At 36.0% G+C, this 26,828-nt stretch overlaps 1 long non-coding RNA gene across 1 annotated transcript in view; it reads left to right on the top strand.

Moving 5' to 3' along the window:
• LOC105495666 (uncharacterized) overlaps window positions 1-26,828 on the top strand; it is a 102,905-nt gene that overhangs the window by 74,125 nt on the left and 1,952 nt on the right. The window contains exon 5 of the long non-coding RNA XR_011623594.1: window positions 19,581-19,746. This is a non-coding gene — a long non-coding RNA (uncharacterized lncRNA). The remainder of the gene's footprint in view (window positions 1-19,580; window positions 19,747-26,828) is intronic.

Raw genomic sequence — 26,828 nt, 5'->3', positions numbered from 1 at the left:
GCACATAAAAAATGCTCAATATCACTGATCATTAGAGAAATGCAAGTCACAACCACAATGAGATACCATCTCACATCAGTCAGAATGGCTATTACTAAAAAGTCAAAAAATAGTAGATGCTGGCAAGATTGCAGAGAAAAGGAATGTTATGCATTACTGATGGGAATGTAAACTACTTTAGCCATTGTGGAATCAGTATAGCAATTTCTCAAAGAATGTAAGACGGAATCACCTTTGGATCCAGTAATCCCATTACTGGGTATATACCCAAAGGAATATAAATCATTCTACCATAAAGACATATGCACATGCACATGTATGTTCATTGCCACACTATTCACAATAGCAAAGATATGGAAGCAATCTAAATGCCCATCAATAATAGACTGGATAAAGAAAAATGTTGTACATAGACACCATGGTATACTATGAAGCCATAAAAAAGAATGAAATAATGTCCTTTGCAGCAATGTGGATGAAACTGGAGGCCGTTATCCTAAACAAACTAATGCAGGAACAGAAAACCAAATACCACATGTTATCACTTGTAAGTGGGAGCTAAATATCGAGAACACATGGATGCAAAGAAGGGAGCAACAGACACTAGGGCCTACTTGAGGGTAGAGGGTGGGAGGAGGAAGATAATCAAAAAACTATCTATTGGGTACTATGCTTATTAGCTGGGTGATGAAATAATCTGTACCTCAACCCCTGTGACATCAAATTTACCTAAATAGCAAACCTGCACCTGTAATCCTCAACTTAAAAGTTAAAAAAAAAAAACCCACTGTTTATATGAAAACATTTCTTCAAATATTTTGAGATAGTATGTTTTTTGTAATGTTACTTTTCAACATTATGTTAAAAATTTGTAGTATAAATGCATTTTTTTCTAAAACAAGGAGCTACCAATAAGTAATATTAGTGCTTAATAATTGTACTAATGAGTTAAATAAACTTTTAAGTGACTGTCAGTGCCTAGTTAAATTCTGGTGTAGCAATTATGTGTTCAAATATAACATAGGATTGTAATTTAGCATATAGCTTAGAAAATTGGACAAAATAATAATGATCCAATTTTTAAAGAAAGCATTTTTTTACCATGTCAGATACTATTTTTTTACTCCTTATGCCATCAAAAATGTAGTGAATAAATTTTAATTAACTAATCTTTAAATGGTTTCATTGGAACACTTAATGTATTGGTTCATTGTAAGAATTAAATGTACATTTAATGGGAAAATATAGCTAGAAGTTCCAAATTGCATTTGGCTGTTAGTGTTGTAAGTATAGTATGATATAACCACCAAATGGATTTTAAAATATGTTTTCATTTACTTTTCTATTATTAATCTCATATATTTAGGATAGAAATTTAGAAAATTCAGAAAAGCAATGAGAATAAAAAAATTACTTAATGATTCTAGCTTCCAGAAATAGCCCATTGACGTTTTGATGTATTACCTTTCAGCTTTTCTCCTGTGTCTGTGTCTATGTACTTACATGCATCTTTATGAGTGTGTGTTATTGTGTACATTACTTAATCAATTTTTTAAAAAACCGAGTTTGTAGAGTGATATGTTTGTGAAGCCACAGAGGGGTCTTGGACTGCAAACATATTCAAAAGACACATTGCAAATGCCGACTTTTGAATTTTAAAAGCTAATTTTTGAGTGACTTTGCCTGGTGTAACAATATGCAAGTGAAATTTATAACAGGGCCTTCATGGCAAAACTCATTCCTGGGTCATTTTGAGGCTGTGTTCCTCAGTTACATTTTTCTGTTTCCTGGAAATCCTCAGATCCTCCTCCCTGATACCAAAATACCTGATTCTTGCAACACCGTGCCTCACCATTGCCAATACAATCTGTTGTAGTGAACTTTTTTTTCTTGTGTTCTTCAGGATTCTAAATCTCAGTTTCTTTTCCCTGAATCGTAGACATTTAATTTTGGTTTCAAGTTAATTTTCCATCTGTTTTGTCTCAGTGACTCCTGAGTATATTCAGTGGTAGAGTCCCGGATTGTTACATTTCACTCTTGATCACAATTTAGAATGGCAGATCGTTTACCTGTTCGGGATTCCAAGTTTTTCATGATTAACATGAGGATTTTGGTTGTATGCTTTCTGAGTTCTTTTCCAGATTTTACACAGAATATTGGTATGTCTATAAAATAGTATGGAAGAGTGGAAAGAGAATGGGCTCTGCATCAAAGAGACAAGTTGAGGGCAAATCTGGGAGCTCTGTGACTTTGGGCATGCTGCTTAATGTCTTCAAGTTTGTATTCTCTTACATGTAAAAAGGAAATATAGAAGAGATTATTGTATTTGGCTACATGTAACAGAAATATGACTACACTGGCATAAACAAACAAGAGGTTTATTTTTCTCTCTTATTGAGAAGTCTGGAGAAAGGTGGTTCAGAGCTGATTTGTCTGTTCCTTCATATTAAATTTATACTGGGTTTCTTCCACTTATTTCCTCCAACATCCTTGTTGTATGGTTTTCATTTTTACTATGCTACCACTAAGTGTAGTATTCACGTTCTAGACAAGAAGAATGGAACTTCAAAGGAGCATGGGAGCCTGTGAGGAAATCAGCAGAGTACCTGATAGGTAGTTTTTCAACCACTGACTCCCTCCTACCTTGCCCCTCTAGTAGTCCCCAGTGTCTGCTGTTCTCATCTTTATGTCCATGTGTACTCAGTATTTAGCTCCCACTTATAAGTGAGAACATGCAATATTTGGTTTTCTGTTCCTGCATTAATTCACTTCAGATAATAGCATCCAGTTGCATATATGTTGCTGCAAAGAACATGGTTTTGTTCTTTTTTATGGCTGCATGGTATTCCATGGTGTATATGTTTCCTTATCCAATTACACCTAGTCATGGAATTGCTGGGTCAAATGGTGGTTCTGCTTTAAGTTCTTTGAGAAATCTCCAATTAATGCCTCACTTAAAAAGCACACAGTGGCAAACTGGATAAAAAGGCCAGACCCATCCACCTGCTGTCTTCAAGAGACCAATCTCATATGTAATGACACTCATAAACTCAAAGTAAAGGGTTAGAGAAAGATCTGTCATGCATACAGTAAACAAAAAGAGAAGGGGTCACAATTCTTTTATTAGATAAAATAGATTTTAAACCAACAACAGTTAAACATGACAAAGAAGGGCCCTATACAATGATAAAGGTTTCATTTCAACAGGATGATTTAACAATCCTAAATATATACACACCCAACATTGGGGCACCCACATTCATAAAACAAGTACTTCTAGACCTATAAAAAGACTTAAACAGCCACACAATATAGTAGTAGAAATATTGCCAACAGGTTGCTGTGAAACTGGGCAGAGGCCAGGTCTATTACGTTGGTTGAGAAAGGGAAGATTTGATGCTTAGCGGGAGGTCAGCAGAATGAGACTAGGAGGAACCAAAAGAGGGCAAGTTAGGATTGGGAAGAGCAAACACAGTAGAGAACCTAGGCCTGTCTCCTTTCAGTGCACTGCTGTTCAATACTAACACTATAGCACTTCATTGTCATCACCCAGGGTTTATAGAATGAAAGTAATGCCTGATTTAAATCCAACTCTGAATTTTGAAAGGACGCTGATATTTGACAGGAGCTGTGAATCATAGCTCCATGAAATACTTTCAGTGATATTTCAGATATCAGTAATCCCTCAGAGTTCCTTAGAGCCTTAATCCATGCTCCCCTGCCTCTGCCACTGCCATTAAATACTATGAAGATGGGAATGTTTTATAGTTCCATGCATGTCTTTATTAATAATCAGAATGATACCCTTTTGACTACTTGAATGTTCCCATTTAAGAAGATTTTCTCCAGGCTGATTGAAATAGGAAGATGTAGCTTCTTTTACTTAGACTGTTAAATTTTTTACTTGTAATTCAGTATGATACATTAGCATTAATTTACATGGTCAGGGGAGTAGGAGCAATATTGAGTATTCATGTAATTATTAGGTGAAATTACACTTTCTTCTATAAATCAACTCCCTTGAAAGGTTTAGATTTGATCTCTAATTCACTAGTTTTTTTTCTTTTTGTTTTTTAGTCTTTGAAAATTCTCCTTTAAATTTATTTAGCAAACACTTATGTACCTATAAAGGCATTTTATAAATATTGACAGAGCTAATCCTTACTATAACCCAGTGAATTATTATTGTCCCCACTTAACAGTGGAGGAAACTGTGGTGGAGAGGATGAGCTCTTGAGCAACCTGCCCAAGACCACACAGCTAGTAAATGTCAGAACTGGCCTTTAGATCAAGCAGTCTGACTCCAGCAGTCAAACTCTAACCCACTGTTCCAGGCCTTGAGGAACATACAACTAGACTGCCTTACAAAATAAAAATGCCTCACAATTTTTATTCTTAGATGTCTTTTGTCTTAAGTTCCTGTGCATTCTGGAGTTTTAATATAGAATATTTTGGTAGTACTTTAGCTATAGCCAATCTAGTTTTTTAGGCAATAGATTCATGATTTGTGGCATTAAATTGATCAGGTGTTAGACTTTCATTCATTTAAATAGCAAGATTTTCACTTCACTTTCCAAAGGTAAGTATAGACGTATTCCCAGAAATATTTCATCTTCTCTTATAACTCAGAAAAATAGTCACCATTAAAAGCATTAAACATTTGGATACAAAACAAAATTCTAAAGAGCTTACAATGGCAAACAATAAGGTACTCTGCATGGTTAATATATCAATGATTTTGTGCCATACTGCAAAAGTCTTACTGTGCAAGGAAATTTTTAAAAAACTGCTTAGTGTTAGATAATACTCCAGTTTTTATTTTTAGTGAGTTGACTATTCCTATAACATTTCAAATATTACTCCTAGGGCCACTAGAAAAACCCAAGAGAGCTAAATGAGCCAGGAATGAGAATTTAAAAAGCAGAAGCTAAATAAAATTATATAAATACATATATATGTGGCATGCAGTCTAACAGAATCATGCTTTGATTTGGGGGATACTCTGTGAAAAAGGACGGTGCTTTTTCATTCTACATGAAGATGAGCCCCCATTTGCATTTAGAGGAGTGGCAGGGCAAGGTGGAACTGGTGCTTACTGGCTTAAAGGAGTGATAATTGTTTCCATTGTTTCCCAATTCTGCATTCAGAGACTCAAGTTGTAGCTTGAAACTGGCTGTGGTGGGAGTGTTTACACCATGGGAATCAGCAAACAGTGGAAATCAGGGCCTTTTCTTTTTACCCAGAGACAGTTGTTAAACATTTACCAACACACCACTGGATGCTTGGACACATAATGAATAAATGGTATTTAAAACATTCCCTCTAATAGTTTTAAAGGAAACAGACAATAGAGATAAATATAACTCTCTGACTTAGCTTCATTTATTTCACACTTTGTGTGTGTCGAGATTGAAAGGCTATTTTAAGATGAAGGTAATCAGTCCTAAGAACCTGAAATTCACTACTGAAGCCTGTAACCAGACCTCTCAAAACACAATCTCTGTCAGTCTTGGAAAGCTTTGTCAGGAACCGAGTGCTCATTGGCTTTTCATTTCCGTTTTTTTCACTAGACATTTACAATGAAAAATTACTTCCTACTGAGTATCCATTAGCCCCCAGCACCGATGCTAATGAGCAAACTGCAGTGAGCTGGAGAGCAAATGGATATGAGTCACCAAATACACTTAGCGGGCACTTCCTGTTCAGCCTCCTGCGTCACTGCAGAGATACTTGTTCCTTAGCAGCCTGGGTCAAAGTCACAGTCACAAAATTGTACATTGCTGGGAGAGATGCTGATCTGAAGACGTGCACTGGTTTGTGCTTATGAAATCTGCGCACATACATTCCCTTTCTGGGGGTTTGCATTCAGGTTGAAATACTTGCTCTTAAATGAATATTACACTAAGAGCACTCTTTTAATATATATTGCTTTATCAAGACCAGAAAGTCAAACAAAAAGGATTGAGAGAACGTCTGCTTTTCTGTCCAAATGTAAATAAACATGCCCTTGAGAGTCAGGTAATGACGAGAACCACTAAGCAGCCAAAAGTAGGGAAGCACTGAATGCTGCCGCATGGGAGCCTGGCTCTGTGTGGTTTTGTTAGTTTATTTTTGTTTCGTACCTTCCTAATCATGGATGCTACAAATGGGAAAAGGGAGAAGTTTGTGGCTTCAAGGCTTTCCTGGGTATGCTTCACAGCATCAAATAAATAGCCAAAAGCAGCAGATGGAAGACAGAATGATTTCTGATCAGCCCCTGGGAAGGAGGTGACGCACTTTGTGTACGTGGGCTGCTAATGGGAACAATGTTAATTTCAAGTTTATGTTGCTTAACAAATGATGCTGATGCCTTGATGAGTGGCTAAGAGTTCACTGAAGGACATTTTTATTTTTAAGAATGATTTGTGTCAACCACTAGAAGGTGAACATAATGAGGCAAAACTTTGGTTCACTGGGAACTCTCTCAATGCTTGAGTTTAATTAATTAATTTATATTCTGCTTAGTCTCCACAATTATTTAAGACACTCTATGAAAGAGTATGTGATACAAGCAAGTAAGCAAAAGAGGAAATAATAATGAAAAAACAACAAATACACGGTGAGGTTAGTCACAGTTTGCATGACGGAGGTTTTTCCTTTACAGATCCTAGTGGTAGGACATAGATTTGTCTTTGAGCTTTTAGGTAATAAAGGTAGAGTGGACAATATGATGAATTATTGGTTCAGTGTCTATAGGATGAAAACAAACCAGTTGCTCAGGAGAAGCACTGCTATTTTACACTGTGTAGTGAGAAAAATTTGACCGAAAAAGCCAGTAAACCTTTACAAGTTGGGAAGAGCACTGAGTGATAGGTATTTGGGTCTGATGGACATCACTTTTAATTAATTTCTTGAAGAACATTACATTTAAAAACATAACAACTAACATTTTAGTATTAAAAGTGCCAAAAATCAGAATTCAAATACCTATCAAAGAAAAAAGGGGAATGGGTCTAAATGGAACATGTTTTAAATGTTTAGCAGTTAATGGGAATAAACTTTCAATTTTTATGGTAGTAAAATGATATATCAATCTAAATTGAGTGATAGAAAAAATTGCTAAATAGTGCAAAGATGGGCAGACCTTAGAAGCAGATCTTTTAATATTGTGAAACTTCTCTGGCAATTGCAACTGTGAGCATTCAGAAGAATCAAAGCAAAGGGCCACTGAACCACAGCTCTTCTCACAGTTTCTGTGAAACTTTCAAGTAGCAGGGTAGAATTGCAGACTCTTCACATTTTTTGACAGACCATTTTATGTTACAGATAATAAAAAATAAAACTGCTTCTGAACAGTGTTTTCAGCCTAGATGGCATACAAAAGAATTAGTTTATTAATTTTCTAAGCACTTTTATAAAATAATATTACAAACTAAAGCAACAGAAAAACATTCAAATATGAACATATAATTTACATTTTTACAAGATAGAGTAGGCTTATAAATGATATAAAGGATATGCCTTATTCATAATCAAATAAATGCAAATAAAACTGAGTTTTTCAAACTTATCTGATGAGTAAAATTCTTAAGCTTGTTTATGTGCAATACTGATGAAGCTTAAGGGAAAAGGCATGTTTATTCTCTCTAATTTGTAATAGGATTTAGAGTAAATATTTTGGAGAAAAAAATTTGAACATTCAGAAGTTTTTAAATGCCATATTCTTTAATCCAATAACTTGTATTTCTAAAATTTTACTTTATGAACATATTATCTACGTTCATCAAGATCTGGTACTAGAATGTTCATTGCGTGGTTTCTTGTAATAGAAAAAAATAGAAAAAAAATTCTGAGGTTATATCTCAAAAGCAATGGTGAAACAATATTTGATGCATCCAATTATGTATTTATATACAGCCACTGAAAAGAATGGTATATATATAATATACATATTATATATATATTTGCTATTGTAGAAGGAACTCCAAGATCTATTAGTAAATTGGGAAGAGAAACAAATCATAGTATAGTGTATTTTCTGAAAATAAAAGAGCAATAGAGACAGATGTTGTTAGAAAAGAGACATATAAGATTAGTGTTTGGGATGGTGAAAGAGTGGATGGCACAGGCTGACTGAATGGACTGAGTTTGGAATCATAAGCAAACATTTCTGTGGTCAGCACATGTGTGATAACAGAACGGAAAAGAATACAGGAACCAGTCATATCTGTGAATCATCTGTATCACTTATACTCGAGGTAAATCTCAAAATAATATTTATATGGCCCATCTGTTCCACTCCACCTCAACCCTGTCCTTCCCAGTCACATGATTCAGAATCTCTGGGGCCCAGGGCTGAGAGATTGGCACTTACCACAAACTTCCCCAGTACTGTTGGCCTCACAATTTCTGAAAACCAATAGGGTAATTCTCAGTTTTGGAGTGTGGAGAAACTATGTAGCTGGAACCTCTTGATCTTTCTTCCTCCTAGCTGCACTTTCCTCTCTTGGTCGAAGTACACTCAATCTCTTTCATCCCTCCTGTGTAAAAGGAACACTCTTTGCCAAAGTACTCCCAATCACCACCTGTTCTTGGTAAATACCTCCCTCTCTCCTTCCCCAGTCCACACCTTCCAAAGCCAACATAAAGAATTAATACGTCATTTTTGTGGGCCTAAAGGTATGGTTGAATCCATCTTTCAAGTAGTCTGAAAGTCGTTATCCTCCATAGGATAAAGAACATGACTATCTCTAGCTCTCGATCTTTACATCCTTTATTCTCCACTTCAGAGCTGGATTGGCCACCTTCCTTTTGATCGCCCTAGGAAAGTCTCTGGAGAATAATCCTAATGGGGTTGGCTTGGTCAGCTGCCTAAACCTCACACTTTCAACATTTGGCCTGAAATTTGGAGTCATGAAATAAGTCAGACTTTTGGCCATCTATCTTTGTACTTCTGGAACATTCTTAGTGAAAGGAAAATTATTATAACCAATGCACTCAGATAATTTTAATTTAAAATATTTTGTGTCTAAAGTATCCAACATCTTTAGCCTCTGTAATTGGAACATTGCCTGACAATTTAGTCATTCAGTAAATTCCAGTGGGATGAGTTTCATTCAACAGAGACTTACTGGGTGAGTACTATCTGTATTAGGTTCTGGAGATGAGGTAAGGATTAAGAAAACACACTCATTCTTGGAAACGATGTATTTTGTGAGAGATAAATGGATGAATATGTTGGATTTATATAAAGAAACCAGTAACTTCCATGGAAACTTGATTTGTGGATGATTTAGGTTGCACAATTGTGATCGATCACCCAAAATCATAACTGACCCTTTTCTAGATCACATAATGACTGTGTTATTATTCAAAATGTAGATCTTCCGTGAGAGACTTCTGTGATACTGTTCACTAATTTTCACAAAGTGCTTGTTCAAGTAAAACAAATCTTGTCATACTTAAAACACAGTCATCAAATAAATTGAACTGAAGTTGCTTTTGCTCCTTATATATATATATATATTTATATATATATATATAAAATTAAGAAGCCACAACTTAAGGGGGGTACATACTTTTTTAAAAAAAATCATTGCTTCCCATTGTGCTCTATCATATTATTTACTTCCAATCCTTTAATTAAACAATAGCAGATTACATACTTTTTAAAATTACTTTTAATTCTTAGGAATCCATCCATTCCAGTTCAAATACCAATTTGAAATCAAATGAAACATTTTCCTCTGTTTTGTTACCAGTTACACATATGTCTGAAGGCAGTCTATTGGGACATTCTGCAGAGACAAAATGAATCCTCACCAAAAATTTGATTCATATGTCCAGAATAATGATAGCACACATGTACCACAAAGTATAAAAAGCTTAATTGCTTATATCATGAGGCTTTATGGGGACAGCAGTGAAACTCCCAAGGATGTTAAAAAATGACTTGAGAGATCTGGGAAAGGAGACTGGCTTGGGGTGCTTACTGGGTTTAGAGTGTAGGGCCAGTTGAGGGTTCCCAGGAAGACAGAGACTTACCTGGTTTCAACTTCCTGCAGGTAGCAAATGAGAGAGAACCCAGGCTTTCTTTGTTTGCCAATTGTAGGGCAGAAGGAACCGAGGAGTGGGTGGGATTGACAGCTGTTGGTAGTCAAAAGTTAGAAATTGAGTCAGCGTTCATTACAGTCAAAATAAGCTTCCCCCTCCCCCCCCCGACCCTGCCGCTTGTTCATTTGGGAGGAAACGCAAAGAGAAAAATATTAACTAATTATAACAAACCATCAATACTCATTTTATTAAGCAGTCACAGTTTTTCTTTTGTACCATTGCACAGTTGTATATTAAGTAGATATATTTTACTAAAGTAGTAGATATTTTACTTGATTCATACAGAATGTGGTGGTAGATGAGAAGATAAGTCTCTGAAAGATTTAAAAGCATGCTCCACGCTCCACATTCCACAGTCTTGCTACTCCAGGTGTGGCTGTTTTACCAGCAGCATCAACACCTGGGAGCTTGTTAGGACTTGTAGACTCTCAGACCCACCCCAGGCCTACTAAATTGGAATCTGCATTTTACCAAGTTTCCCACAATAAAGGTGTCCTTTAGTCCCACAAGTAGTTCCATTTGGAAAGCGTATTTTCCAACAAATAGCTATTTGATAAAATTCAGCTTTAAAAATAAACTAACCTCTCAATTGGTTCTGAATTCAGAAAAGCAACTGGATTTTAATTTTTTTATCTGATACCAAAACAGGTTTTAACTAAAATTTTCAGTTATCAACTTATTATTTGAGTGTCATGGCTGGTATATAGGAAGGCATTAATATTTTTGAGATGAAAATGTCATGTTATGCAAAGTTGCTTTTTAAAATCTTGTCCAGATGCTTAGAATATGACCCTTGACAAAACATATACAACTAAAGCATGTGTGTGTGTGTGTGTGTGTGTGTGTGTACTGGTTTGTTTTAAAAGAGAAAACACTCTGCTCTGATAAAGAAATAAAAAGCAAATAGGGTTAGATCTACATTTGAGACATGTTACCATTTGTGGTGAGATATGTTACCTTCTGTGGGGTTCAGCATGTAACCTTCTGTGAGGTTCAGAGGAATTCCCTCTGAGAACTGGAATAAGACAAGGATGACCACTTTCTCTGCTTCTATTCAACATAGTACTGGAAGTCCTAGCAATCAGACAAGAAACCAGAGCAATCAGACAAGAAAAAGAAATAAAGAACATCCAAATTGGTAAAGAGGAAGTCAAACTGTTTCTTATGGCTGATGATATGATCCTATACCTAGAAAACCATAAAGACTCCTCCAAAAGGCTTCTAGAACTGATAAATGAATTCAGCAAAGTTTCAGAATACAAAATTAATGTACACAAATCAGTAGCTCTGCTATACACCAACACCAACCATGCTGAGAACAAAATCAAGAACTCAACCTCTTTAACAATAGATGCAAAAAACAAAAACAAAAACAAAAACAAACCTTAGGAATTCACCTAACCAAGGAGGTGAAAGAACTCTACAAGGAAAATTACAAAACACTGCTGAAAGAAATAATAGATGATACAAACCAATGGAAACACACTCCATGCTCATGGATGGGCAGAACTGATATTGTGAAAATGACCATCCTACCAAAAGTAGTATAAAAATTCAATGCAATTACCATCAAAATACCACCATCATTCTTCACAGAACTAGAAAAATAATCCTAAAATTCATGTGGAACCAAAAAAGAGTCTGCATAGCCAAAGCAAGACTAAGCAAAAAGAACAAATCTGGAGGAATCACATTGCCTGATTTCAAACTATACTCTAAGGCTATAGTCACCAAAACAGCATGCTACTGGTATAAAAATAGGCACATAGACCAATAGAACAGAATAGAGAACCAAGAAATAAACCCAAATACTTACAGCCAATGATCTTTGAAAAAGCAATAAAAAACATAAAGTGGGGGAAAGGACACCCTATTCAACAAATGGTGCTGGGATAATTGGCAAGCCACATGTAGAAGAATGAAACTGGATCCTCATCTCTCACCTTATACAAAAATCAACTCAAGATGGATCAAGGACTTAAATTGAAGACTTGAAACCATAAAAGTTCTACAAGACAACATCAGAAAAACCCTTCTAGATATTGGCTTAGGCAAAGACCAAGAACCCAAAAGTGAATGCATCAAAAACAAAGACAAATAGATGGGTTTAATGAAGCTAAAAATCTTCTGCATAGCAAAAGAAACAGTCAACAGAGTAAACAGATAACCCACAGAGTGGGAGAAAATCTTTGCAATCTGTGCAACTAACAAAGGACTAATATGCAGAATCTACAAGGAACTCAAATCAGCAAGAGAAAAACAAACAATCCCATCAAAAAGTGGGCTAAGGACATAAACAGACAGTTCTGAAAGGAAGATATACACATGGCCAAAACACATATGGAAAAATGCTCAACATCACTAATGATCAGGGAAATACAAATCAAAAACACAATGCAGTATCACTTTACTCCTGCAAGAATGGCCATAATAAAAAAAATAAAAAAATAATAGATGTTGGCATGGATGGAGTGAACAGGGAACATTTCTATACTGCTGATGGGAATGCAAACTGGTGCAATCACTTTGGAAAACAGTTTGAAGATTCCTGAAAGGACTAGAAGTATAATTACCATTTGATCCAGCAATTCCACTACTGGGTATCTATCACTACTACTGGGAAAAGAAGCCAGTATACGAAAAAGATAATTGCACATGCATATTTATAGCAGCACAATTCACAATTGCGTACTTATGGGACCACCCCAAATGCCCAGCAGTCAACAAGTAGATAAAAAAATTGTGAGATACACACACACACACACACACACACACACACACACACACACACACGTGTATATATATATATATACACACTATTCGGCCATAAAAAGGAATGAATTAATGGCATTTGCAGCAATCTGGATGGAACTACAAGGAATGGAAAACCAAACATTGTATATTCTCACTCATAAGTGGAAGCTAAATTATGAGGATGCAAAGGCATAGAATGATACAATGGACTCTGGGGACTCAATTAAAAGAGTGGGAGGAGGTGAGGGATAAATGACTACAAATTGGGTTCAATGTATACTGCTTGGGTGATGGGTGCCCCAAAATCTCACTAATCACCACTAAGAACTTACTCATGTAACGAGATACCAAAACCTATAGAAATAAAAAATTGTTTTTAAAAAGTGTGCAGCACCTCCACTGCCCCCCTAAAGCAAAACAAAACAAAACAAAACGGACCCCATGGCTTTGCATTCCAATGGCAAAACCTACTTAACTTGCTTCAGAATAACTTGTTCAAATCTGAACTGTTTGGAAATGTTTCCTATGGAATGTTTGTCATGGTCCAGGCATCTTATTGTCACTGTAAACTCCTTCTTAAGGAAACATGTAGAACATTTAACATGATCATCTGATTTCTCGGGATTCCCAGGACTATCTTCATTTACATGAATGTACATAAGCTCTGGCATGGATCACCTGCAGAAGTGAGTGCATTCAATTCATCTCATTAAGCACTAAATTTAGTCCCTGAAGACTGAAAGAGGAGAACAACACCCAGCTGCAGAAAGTCTTGGGCTCTGTGACTGGTGAGCTGCAGAAGACAGAAGGAGGTTTGTACACTTCACTCTAGAGTAATAGAATGGTCTGTAAATCAGAAACTGGAAAAATGGTAAATGAAGATGTTGAACAGGAGATTCTCTAGCCTATTGTAAGAATGTATTGAAGGATAGGAGTGGTGAGAGAGGGCATCCCTGTCTTGTGCCAGTTTTCAAAGGGAATGCTTCCAGTGTTTGCTCATTCAGTATGATATTGGCTGTGGGTTTGTCATAAATAGCTCTTACTATTTTGAGATACGTTCCATCAATACCGAATTTATTGAGCGTTTTTAGCATGAAGGGCTGTTGAATTTTGTCAAAGGAATTTTCTGCATCTATTGAGATAATCATGTGTTTTTTGTCTTTGGTTCTGTTTATATGCTGGATTACGTTTACTGATTTGCGTATGTTGAACCACCCTTTCATCTCAGGGATGAAGCCCACTTGATCATGGTGGATAAGCTTTTTGATGTGCTGCTGAATTCAGTTTGCCAGTATTTTATGGAGGATTTTTACATCGATGTTCATCAGGGATATTGGTCTAAAATTCTCTTTTTTTGTTGTGTCTCTGCCAGGCTTTGGTATCAGGATGATGTTGGCCTCATAAAATGAGTTAGGGAGGATTCCCTCTTTTTCTATTGATTGGAATAGTTTCAGAAGGAATGGTACCAGTTCCTCCTTGTACCTCTGGTAGAATTCAGCTGTGTATCCATCTGGTCTTGGAATTGTTTTTGGTTGGTAGGCTATGTACTATAGTGTTGGAAGTTCTGGCTAGGGCAATCAGGCAAGAGAAAGAAATCAAGCATATTCAGTTAGGAAAAGAAGAAGTCAAATTGTCCCTGTTTGCAGATGACATGATTGCATATTTAGAAAACCCCATTGTCTCAGCCCAAAATCTCCTTAAGCTGATGAGCAACTTCAGCAAAGTCTCAGGATACAAAATTAATGTGCAAAAATCACAAGCATTCTTATACACCAGGAACAGACAAACAGAGAGCCGAATCATGAATGAACTTCCATTCACAATTGCTTCAAAGAGAATAAAATACCTAGGAATCCAATTTACAAGGGATGTAAAGGACCTCTTCAAGGAGAACTACAAACCACTGCTCAGTGAAATAAAAGAGGACACAAACAAATGGAAGAACATACCATGCTCATGGATAGGAAGAATCAATATCGTGAAAATAGCCATACTGCCCAAGGTAATTTACAGATTCAATGCCATCCCCATGAAGCTACCAATGACTTTCTTCACAGAATTGGAAAAAACTGCTTTAAAGTTCATATGGAATCAAGAAAGACCCAGCATTGCCAAGACAATCCTAAGTCAAAAGAACAAAGCTGTAGGCATCATGCTACCTGACTTCAAACTATATTACACAGCTACAGTAACCAAAACAGCATGGTACTGGTTTTAAAACAGAGATATAGACCAATGGAACAGAACAGAGACCTCAGAAATAATACCACACATCTACAGCCATCTGGTCTTTGACAAACCTGAGAAAAACAAGAAATGGGGAAAGGATTCCCTATTTAATAAATGGTGCTGGGAAAACTGGCTAGTCATATGCAGAAAGCTGAAACTGGATCCTTTCCTTTCACCTTATACAAAAATTAATTCAAGATGGATTAGAGACTTAAATGTTAGACCTAATATCATAAAAACCCTAGAAGGAAACCTAGGTAGTACCATTCAGGACATAGGCATGGGCAAGGACTTCATGTCTAAAACACCAAAAGCAATGGCAACAAAAGTCAAAATTGACAAATGGGATCTAATTAAACTAAAGAGCTTCTGCACAGCAAAAGAAACTACCATCAGAGTGAACAGGCAACCTACAGAATGGGAGAAAATTTTTGCAATCTACTCATCTGACAAAGGGCTAATATCCAGAACGTACTAGAACTCAAACAAATTTACAAGAAAAAAACAAACAACCCCATCAAAAAGTGGGCAAGGGATATGAACAGACATTTCTCAAAAGAAGACATGCATACAGCCAACAGACACATGAAAAAATGCTCCTCATCACTGGCCATCAGAGAAATGCAAATCAAAACCACATTGAGATACCATCTCACACCAGTTAGAATGGCAATCATTAAAAAGTCAGGAAACAACAGGGGCTGGGGAGGATGTGGATAAATAGGAATACTTTTACACTGTTGGTGGGATTGTAAACTAGTTCAACCATTATGGAAAACAGTATGGCAATTCCTCAAGGATCTAGAAGTAGAAGTACCATATGACGGAGCCATCCCATTACCGGGTATATACCCAAAGGATTCATGCTGCTATAAAGACACATGCACACGTATGTTCATTGTGGCTCTATTCACAATAGCAAAGACTTGGAATCAACCCAAATGTCCATCAGTGACAGATTGGATTAGGAAAATGTGGCACATATACACCATGGAATACTATGCAGCCGTAAAAAAGGATGAGTTTGTGTCCTTTGTAGGAACATGGATGCAGCTGGAAACCATCATTCTCAGCAAACTATCGCAAGAACAGAAAACCAAACACTGCATGTTCTCACTCATAGGTGGGAACTGAACAACGAGATCACTTGGACTCATGAAGGGGAACATCACACACCGGGGCCTATTATGGGGAGGGGGCAGTGGGGAGGGAATGCATTGGGAGTTACACCTGATATAAAGGACGAGTTGATGGGTGCTGACGAGTTGATGGGTGCAGTACGTCAACATGGCACAAGTATACCTATGTAACAAACCTGCATGTTATGCACATGTACCCTAGAACTTAAAGTATAATAATAATAATAATAAAAAGAATGTATTGAAGGAAATCTTAAAATATTATATAGTAGTTCATACCTTTCTTTCATGTATGTTCTCCTTTTCCCATTTCCCTAATTTTATGCCACAAAGATAACCCATAATTTTACTTTGTCTTTAAAACGTTGATTTTGGGGTCAGAGCAAATGGTTCAAATTCTAGCTCACCACTTATGGTAGCAATGTAGATAACAGCATTTGATAAATACTTAACCTTCTTACAACTCAGTTCTTTAACTGACAATAACCGTAATGACATTAAACATGTATAAGTATTAAATGAAATAAAGCTTGTGAAAAATTTAACTAAAAAAGTTCATTATTAATAAAAAATTTAGAAAAAGCTTGTAGAGGCCAGGCGCGGTGGCTCAAGCCTGTAATCCCAGCACTGGGAGGCCGAGGCGGGTGGATCACGAGGTCAGGAGATCGAGACCATCCTGGCTAACATGGTGACACCCCGTCTCTACTAAAAATACAAAAAAAAAAAAAAAAACTAGCCGGGTGAGGTGGCGGGCGCCTGTAGTCCCAGCTACTCGGAGGCTGAGGCAGGAGAATGGCGTGAACCTGGGAGGCGGAGCTTGCAGTGAGCCGAGATCGCGCCACTGCACTCCAGCCTGGGTGACACAGCGCGAGGCTCCGTCTCAAAAAAAAAAAAAAAAAGAAAGAAAGAAAAAGCTTGTAGAACGAGGATATAAAGAAAGAAAACACAGTACAATGCATTTGTATGTTAAACTGAGTGTTATTACAAGAGTCAAAAAGTTAAAAAAATGAAGACATTTAAAAAATAAAGTTACAGTAAGCTAAGGTGAATTTCTTACTGAAGAAAGTGAAAGATTATTTTATAAATTTAGTGTATCCTAAGTGTACTGTGTTTATAAATTATATAGTAGTGTAGTTATGTCCTAGGCCTTCACATTCACTTACCACTCACTTACCAATTCACTCAGAGCAGTTTCCAGTTCTGCAAGCTCTATTCATAGTAAGTGCCCTTTACAGGTGTAGCATTTATTATCATTTATACCATATTTTTACTGTACCTTTTCTATGTTTAGATACACGAATATTTCCCATTGTGTTACAATTGCCTACAATATTTGATACATGCTGTACTAAATACAAATTTGTAACATGCTGTATAGGTTTGTACTCTAGGAGCAATAGGCTATATCATATAATCTATGTGTGTAGTAGGCTATACCATCTATGCTTGTATAAGTGCACTCTATGGTGTTCCTACAATGACAAAAATCACCTAAGGATTCATTTCTCAGAACACATCCTCATCATTAAGTGACACCTGATTGTATATAACTATTGTTTGAGATGAAGAAATGAAAGCTTAATAAAAAGCCACATTTTGTTTAAGCAGGATGGTATTATATTCACTAGCCTCTATTTAAATATTATCATAATTTAATTATTTTCCATCTACAATGCCTTCTCCCCATACCACATTCTTCTCAGACTTCAAAGTTTAGTTCTAGTTTCACCTCTTCCAAAAATGTTTCCACTTTGCAGTTTCACACTGATTTGCTACTTCTCTACGTACTTTTGCATATACAGTATGAGTTACTTTAACATTTTATTGTACACTGTTCTTCAGCAATTGTTTCATACGTCTACCTTCTCCTCCAAATTAGACTTAAAGTCCTTTAGGGTAATATGATGTCTTAGAAATATTATATTCCTAGTGCCTTCCAGTGGACTCAGAACATATTAGCTGCTTAGGAAGAAACAAGTTATTGATTAAATCAATTTAATCAATTGTCTGAAAAATGAAATCTAAGTTAGATTTTTCTTAGGTACATGGAATGAATCCAAAGGTTCATCAAAGCTATAAAGAAGGTTATAAAAACAGAAGTAGGCTGGACGCGGTGGCTCACGCCTGTAATTCCAGCACTTTGGGAGGCCAAGGTGGGGAGATCACTTGAGGTCAGGAGTTCAAGACCAGCCTGGCCAACATGGTGAAACCCAGTCTCTACTAAAAATACCAAAATTAGCTGGGCGTGGTGGCAGGCACCTGTTGTCCCAGCTACTTGGGAGGTTGAGGCAGGAGAATCACTTAAATCCAGGAGGCAGAAGCTGCAGTGAGCCCAGTTCGTGCCACTGCACTCCAGCCTGGGCGATAGAGTGAGACTCCACCTCGGAAAAAAAAAAAAAAAAAAAAAAGAGAAAACAAAAATATGATGGTAGAAAGACAGTTGAGAGTGTTTGCAGTCAAACTTCATGAGCTTCACAGATTTCCTAATGCAAACTCGATTCCAACTTGACTTATCCAAATTTGCCAAGGTGAAGGTTTGTGAAAGGTAGGTAAATGATATAACTGAAGCTTAAACTAAACCATACAAACTCTAGCACCATTATCTTGGGTTATGTTTCTGGCAATGGCATACTCCTTGCTGTTGAGGTAATTAAGCACAATTACTAGAGGCCATGGCAGATCCCTAGTTTTTAGATTAAAGGCTTAATTGATCTTTCTTTCACCGGAGTCTCTCCTAAGGAGCCCTAGATTAGTTCATCTACTCTACTCTTGGAGTATGAGGGAGAAAGTTGTTGGCAACCAGAAACATCACCACTTTTTAGAACATTGTTCTAACCCCTGAAATCTGGCTGTGATTGAATTATCACATTCAGATGTGGTGTGGGGTTTTATGACTTTGTATTATATGTAGGTGTTCTCTGGGCATTGGCATAACCCAAAACATGATGGAAAGTCTGTTGAAATCTTTGTGGGTTTGAGTAGTAAACGCACGGAGTTTTACTTTTTCATGTCTCTTATGTACATGAATACATTTGCCAGGCTCTGGCCCATTAGCATTATGGACCCTAGGAAGATTTGTTTGCTAGTTATCATGCAAGAGGGATAATTTTTTTCCACTTCCCCAATATGCAAAACTCACTCAGAAAAAAAATTATAGGCTTCAATTACCTGCTGATTTCCTTTATGGGAAACAAGAAAACTGCCAAACATGTGTTCTAAGGGATGGTATTTATAATTAACTGCACGTACAGTAGTTTCCCCTTATCTATGGGGGATACCATCCAAGACCCCCAGTGGATGCTGAAATCTTGGCTAGTACTGAACCCTAAACAGACAGTTTCTGATTTACAATGGTTCGATTTACAGTTTCACCGTGTTAGCCAGGATGGTCTCAATCTCCTGATGTCGTGATCCTCCCACCTCGGTCTCCCAAAGTGCTGGAATTACAGGCGCGAGCCACCGCGCCCAGACCCCTACACCTTTTTAACAAGAACTTCCACCCTGATGGTTCAGAACTTTTCAGGCTGCTTAGGTGAGTAATTAGGCATTAACTAGCCCTACCTGATTATTCGGCAATGCTTGGAAGGTGAGTTTTCCCAGCTTCTTATTTAGTTTACTGACTATTATTTAAACTGGTTAGTATGGTTGACAGCCTCTTCCGAATGTAAGGCAGACCATTGTTTTTATGAAAACGTCAACTCAAATAATGGCATGCATATCACTTTCACATACAACTAAGTAATACCACTTGGAAATCTTAGCGTCTTTGGCCTGTCTACAGAGAATATGTGCTGGGAAGATGAGTTTGTAACAATGATGACAAAAGAACTTGATGGAAGAGCTGCTATTTGGACGTCCAATAGTCTTCCCCATCTTAACTGTCAGTGAAAATTGCTGTATAAGGACAGCTATGAGAAAGACATTTGTAAAAAGGTTTTGAAGGGGCAATCACAAATTGCTGATGAAAGTAGATGAAGCTATGAAAAAGATTTACGAAGACTAATTTAGAATTGAATAGTGTTATGAGACACTTTTGGAATTCCACAGTGTGGCTGGGGCCAGGAGGGAAGGGATGAGAAAAAGTAGAATACTGAATACTGTTTGCCAGCAGACACATTAGGCCTACAGCTCAGATCTCAGCTGTAAAATTTCACTGCACTCTGGGCATATTGGTTGTGGGAAATGCCTGTGATTTTCCTGAGTTCTCTCAGCAGGCTTTGAGTGAAAGTTGTCTCAAAGGCTGTAAGAAACCGATAGGAAAGGGCACAGTAAAAGATAATAATTAAAAAAAAAATAGCAATTAAGTGTTAATTGAATTGAAACATTTTTTTTCTCCAGTATGCTGGGAATCATCTTATGATGATAGTTGCTCACTTCTTAAGGGGGGTGGCATGCTGCATGCAGCTCTTGGTTGGCTGAGAGTCTCCCACACATACAGGAGGAATAAAACCAAATAGCCTCTGTAGAGATGAGAGGGACTCCATCAACAGCATGTTCATTCTGGTGGGAGCCAGCAGTTTCTGCCCCTTAAACTAAGACACCCTTTAGAGAATACATCAGTCTATTGAACTTTTCAACCTTACACCTTACAAACTGACACCTAATTTTAGTCTATGTTCAGATTTTATGTAACTTTTACTCTCAATATAGTTTGTGATAATGAATCAAAGTGATATCTAGGTTAAACACTTGTTAGTTTTCCAATCATTTTATTAATGAAAACTTTAACAGTGACAAAGATTCTACAATTTTAATACAGCAGAATGTTTTTGAAGACTACCTGTATTGGTTTGCGAGTGTGCACTTTGACCTTTTTGTTTTGTAGGGATGGGTCTTGCTTTGTTGTCCAGGTGATCCTCCCACCTCAACTTCTTAAAGCACTGAGATTATAGGTTTGAGACACTACTCCTGTCCTTTCATCTTGAATAAGTAAACAATATTAAAATTTCTAGTAGACATATTCCTGGTTCCACATGAAAAGTACTATGGGAATGAGTATGTTGTAGTAGAGATGAGATGTGTAGATTTGGAATCTGTTAGATTGCATTTAAGTCACCAGCTGAGCACTCTCAAGCAATTTACTTAATTCCTCTGTTTTATACTGCTCATTTGTAAATTGAGGTTGCCACCATCTCACAAGCTTTCCATGAGAATTAAATGATGTGCATAGAAAAAGAAAATATTGGCATACAGTAAAGATACAAAATGTAGTCTTCTATTTCCTTCTCTAGGGCAAAATCCATATAGTCTCAATTCATTAATAAGGAATGAGAAAAGAGTATAGCAATTAAGAGTAACTGTGCCACTGAGAAATAGCCCATCTGCCCCTATATATTGTATAGGATAAAACTCTTAGTGTTTTTCTCCAGAAATATTTTCAACTGAAAACTTCAATTTATGTATAAGTCATGTTGTAAAATCTCAGAAGTGTTACTGATTTTTAAAAATGTAATAATGAGGCTATACCTGATGTAAATGACGAGTTGATGGGTGCAGCACACCAACAAGGCACAAGTATACATATGTAACAAACCTGCACATTATGCACATGTACCCTACAACTTAAAGTATAATAATAATAAATAAATTAAAAAAAAATGTAATAATGATTTGTTTATCTCCACATATGGGATGGAACAGAAAATTGTCATAAGTACAAATGTGTCGGGAATCCATGAATAAATTTTTATCCTTTTATAAAACACAAGAAATATTTTAATGAGATTTAAGAATTAAGTTAACAAGAGAAATTGCAACTGAGATATCAGTCCCAGAATGAGACATGATATTGTACATTCATGAATCTGGTATTTAAGCTATGACCTTTTTCTGGCTCCCTCATTATTTTATCAATAAGAATTAGAATCTGCACATTTCATTTTACACTTCCTGAGGCATGCTGTGCATAATGTTAATGATCAGAAGCAGAAATAGAGCAACCTTTAAAACCGATGTTTCTTTTGCAACATTTAATATCTAGGGAAATCAGAGTAAAACGATGGAAAAAAGACATAGTTGTTGCAACTTCTTGATCATTGTCAAAAACTAAGGTTCTGAAAACTAAAGGAAAGGAAATCAAGTAAATGTCTTCTGGTTATTTTTTCATTAGGACTTAGCAAACCAAGCTTGTGGACATGGCATACATTAGTATTGCTGCCTGTCTATTCACTGTTGCTCATGCCCGTTGTAAAAGACAAAAGCCTTACATGATCTCAAGAAAAACCAGAGTATGTGCTCATGCCCATGTATGCTTGGTTCTGACACTTCTGTCTATAATCCTGGGCCATTAAAGAGCTCACTTCAACTTCTCTGACTGCTTCCACAGATGCTATCCATTTTGATGGCACACAGTGGCTGTGAGTGCCACTTTTGTTCTCTTTACCACAAACAAGTGCACATTTCTGCTCTTCTACAATGCTGGACCTATTTATCTTATGGTACCTGAGAGAAGAGGTGATATCTGGGATAGACCATAATAAACCCCTTTGTATTGTTGGTCAGTTTTTCTTTTTCCACATTTCCAAGAAACATATTCATTTGAATGTATTAAACTTAATAAAGAAGCTAGTGACAAAGTACATGCAAGCCTCATGATGACTATTTTTAAAGTTATGGCTAGATTTTCTAAATGTACAGTAATGCTTAAAGGAGACTCCAGTTATCTTAACATGAATGTAGACATAGGCTAAAACTTTATAATTTAAGAAATATTTAAAACTGATGCCCAGTCCCAAAAGGTTCTTTATACTAACGTCGTCTTTTTAACTATAATTTTTACTATTGACTTAGTTTGGCAGGTTCAATGATATCTTTCTAAAATATCACTTAGAATGGGTTATCCATTTGGGTGACTTTTAAAACATGGTGCTTTAAAATAATACATATGCACGGGAAACAAAGCGCAGAATAGGACAGTAAATAGGAATCTTTTTTTTTCTACCCCAGACCACCTGTCCTATGGTCTTCCTTAGATTAATCCAATATTACCAGACTTTGTGCATCATCAGAAAGATATGTATCTGTAATAGGAAGAATACCCATTGCATCCCCATTCCAAAGATGTTCATATCTTAATCCTTTAAACCTATGAATATATTACCTTACATGGCAAAAAAACACTTTGCAGATGTGATTATACTCAGGATTTTGAGATGGCAAGAGCATCCTAAATTATCCAGGTGGGATCAATATAATCACAAGGGTCCTTATAAGAGGGAGGCAGGCGGTTCAGTCAGAGATAGAGCTGAAGATGAAGGAAGAGGTCACAAGCCGAGGAATTCAGGTGGCCTTTGGAAGCTGGCAAAAGCAGGAAAATGAATTTTTCCCTGGAACCTCCATGAGGAATGTAACAGCCAACACCTTAATTCTAGCCAAGTAAGATCCATTTTGGACTTCTGATATCCATAATTATAAGGTAAATTTGTGTTTTAAGCCCCTAAGTTTGGAATAATTTATTATAGCAGCATTTTATATACACATACATATATGTTGATATAAAGATATAAATAAATTTATTAGTTTCCTAATGCTTCTATAATAAATTATATAATATATATAATCCTTTCTACCTTTTCTACAAATAAAAACTATTCACTTTTCCCTTACAATATGGTCATAACAGCTGAAGCAGATATACTTTTTTAAAAGTTTTTATTTTTTGTGGGTACATAGTAAGTGTATATATTTATGGAATCCCATTTTCCATGATGTACTCTTTCATTTAAGAGGTTTGCATGATTTTGATATTAGTTTTTGATACCTTTTTATAAGTTCTCAGTTGCATTGATGAATATTTCGCTTATTTTCATTCTTTTACTTCAACAATGCTATATTTAATATCTGCATAAGATTTAAACAATTAAGTAGCATTTCAAATAGAGAGTGATAGTATAATATACCCACATGTACCTATTATTCCACTTACATAACAAACCTTGTTTCCTCCATTACTCCCTCCAACTTTAACCCTTGTGTCTGGGTTTCTTTGAAGATAATTCTGGGGAGTGTATTCTCTCACCAGTAAATATTTTAGTATTGACTGTATCTCTAAAGCATAAAGAGTCTTGTTCTATAACATTTTGTTTAATTTTGAGCACGTCTGGTAAGAACACTATTTTCAATTTCATAAATTATTTCAACATGAGAGATGTTAAACAATGCCATTACTGGCACCCCGCCCTGCTACACTAAACTTGTTTTGATAGATTTATCAAACGATTAACACCTGGGGTCACAGAAAGTGAGTTAAAAATTTTCAAACTCAATTTCATTATATATCCATCTTGATATTTTCTTCCGTATATATTTTAGAAAAAAATTATTTGTTTATTAACTATTCATGAAAAGATAGTTTTGTCAGTGGCAGGGCCAGGGGTGGTCAGACAATATCTTCAAATTTCTTTTTTCTGTAAAAAGAACTGGTTTTTACATGTTGATTTTCAACACCAGCAAGCTCAAATTCATTTGAAAATTTCAAATTTAAAAAATCAGAATGCATCAGAAACTTAATACTTATTTCCCCCAGGTTAGTATTGCAATATTTTAAAAGTCTTAATTATTTACCTTAAGAGCTAGTATTCTTAGAGGGTTTCTTAAATTAATGATTAAGAATTCTTCTTTTCACCTACTGAAAGGAAAATTGAGAGTTTGAGCCTATAAATGACATAGACCTTCACTGTATACTTTTATTTCTCCTCATTATTTTTCTGTTTCCAAAATTCATGAGTTTTAGCGTTTGTCTTTTCTCTGCTTGATGGGTAACTAAATGTGAGTACTCTCAGGTCTAAAGTATGCAGTAAGGTGCAGTGGTGGACTCCCCAGGATCTTATAGCATTTTTAGAAACAAGAAAGAATTTAAAGGTAAATGATTTTATTAATAATGTTTTCAGCCAGAATATTTTAGTAAATTCTAGGCTGGGATTCAAACAAAGCTATTAAAACCAATCAATATTCTGTAGGGACTGAGTTATTGCTTTTCCCTTTGTATTGACCCCACCCACACATGAATTTCTGTGACACTTTATGTGAAACATATTCATGCAATACACCTAGAGAAATGCCCATAGAATATTTGTAGATGCACATTATTATTCTTTTACTCAAAATATGGATTATACTATATTTAATATATAAATATATACAAAGACATGTCATTCTGATATGCCATAACATTGCTTTTAGTTGTCAACATGAGCCCAGCTGAGTTTGAAGCTTTTTGTGTCCTATAAGTCACACACATGCTCATTGGGTATCTTCCCTTATTTCTACATATGTGTGAATTTTGGGAAAGCTGTGTGTTAAGAAATTGCTTTCTGGTCTGAATATGTAGGGTGTAGAGAAAGACCAAATCCAATTTTCTCAGAGCCCATTTCTTTTACCTGCTTTCTTTGATTGCCAGAAGGCTCAAAGCTTCACAAATTAATGTGGTTCACAGGTGGTGTCTCTGGTGATGCACATCAGTGGAAGAGCTGAATCAATTCCCAGAACCTTCCATCTTTCACCAGGCTACATGGTCACAATACTTTAAAATAATTTCATTTAATTACTTGATTAATTAAGTCTCCTAGGATGGATCTAAGATTAACTTTACCTGCAGTGATTTCTGCCATGTGTTAAGCATTAGAAAGAAATTCTACTCTAGATTGGGACTTCTGGGATCATTTAGCATCCAAACTCTCCTTTGAGTAAATGGTGAGAAGTGGTGAATATTTTTACAGTCCAAATAGAGATGTGTATTAATCCTAAAATGAAATAGTCAAATACAGGAAAAATAATCAAATGCTTTAGATGTTAAGTGGGAATAAAATTTAAATGTATCTTGAAAATCAAGGTTAAATGTAGCTATGGATGTTAGTTTTATTATATTTACTTGAAAATTAGTATTTTTCTGAATAACACATAGGTCCACCAGTATTTAATGAACTAGTATTTACTAACTGCTGGAGACAGGTGACTTAACTCCAAAATTTAGGTAAATTATTGCCAGCAGTCTTCCATTATCTCCATCTTAAAGACTTGAAGCTCAGATACAGAAAATGACAAATCAGTGTCTCCTGGTTATACAGCAGTACAGCTGGGTGGATCCAGAGATTTCCTGACTCTGTCCAGTGCTCTATTCACCCTTCTACAGAAACTCCTAACAATACTGAAAAAGGAAAAGTGAGTACTATGTTAAAGTTACAGGTTAAGTGTCATAGAAATATGGGGAATTAGTCACGTCTGAGAGGGGAAAAGCCTCATAGATATTAGACTGCAAATATTTGACCCGGTCACTCATATATTTTGTTAAAGAGTTTGCATTTTGTTCATTAGGCCATTGGGAGACATTAACAGATTTTTAAAGAAGCGTAAGTCATGATTCGAGTGTGTGTTAAGAGAATAACTTTAGCAGCTGTGAGAATTAGACTACAGCAGCGTTTGTTTTCCCAGCTTTTTGGATTTTTTCATAATATAACATATACTTTTTGTTTATAAGTTACATTGCTAGTGCCATAGTACTAAAGTTATGTATAAGATTACACAAAAGGGGAAAATAAAGATAGGATTCAACTCTTAATTCTTTTAAATTTTATTTTATTAACAGTAAAATACTTTGCTTCCTAATATAAAGTTAAG

This window comes from Macaca nemestrina, chromosome 5, assembly GCF_043159975.1.
Source record: "Macaca nemestrina isolate mMacNem1 chromosome 5, mMacNem.hap1, whole genome shotgun sequence".
NCBI classification, from domain to species: Eukaryota; Metazoa; Chordata; class Mammalia; order Primates; family Cercopithecidae; genus Macaca; species Macaca nemestrina.
Note: the sequence above shows the minus strand (reverse complement) of the source record. Positions and strands in the feature narration are given on the sequence as shown.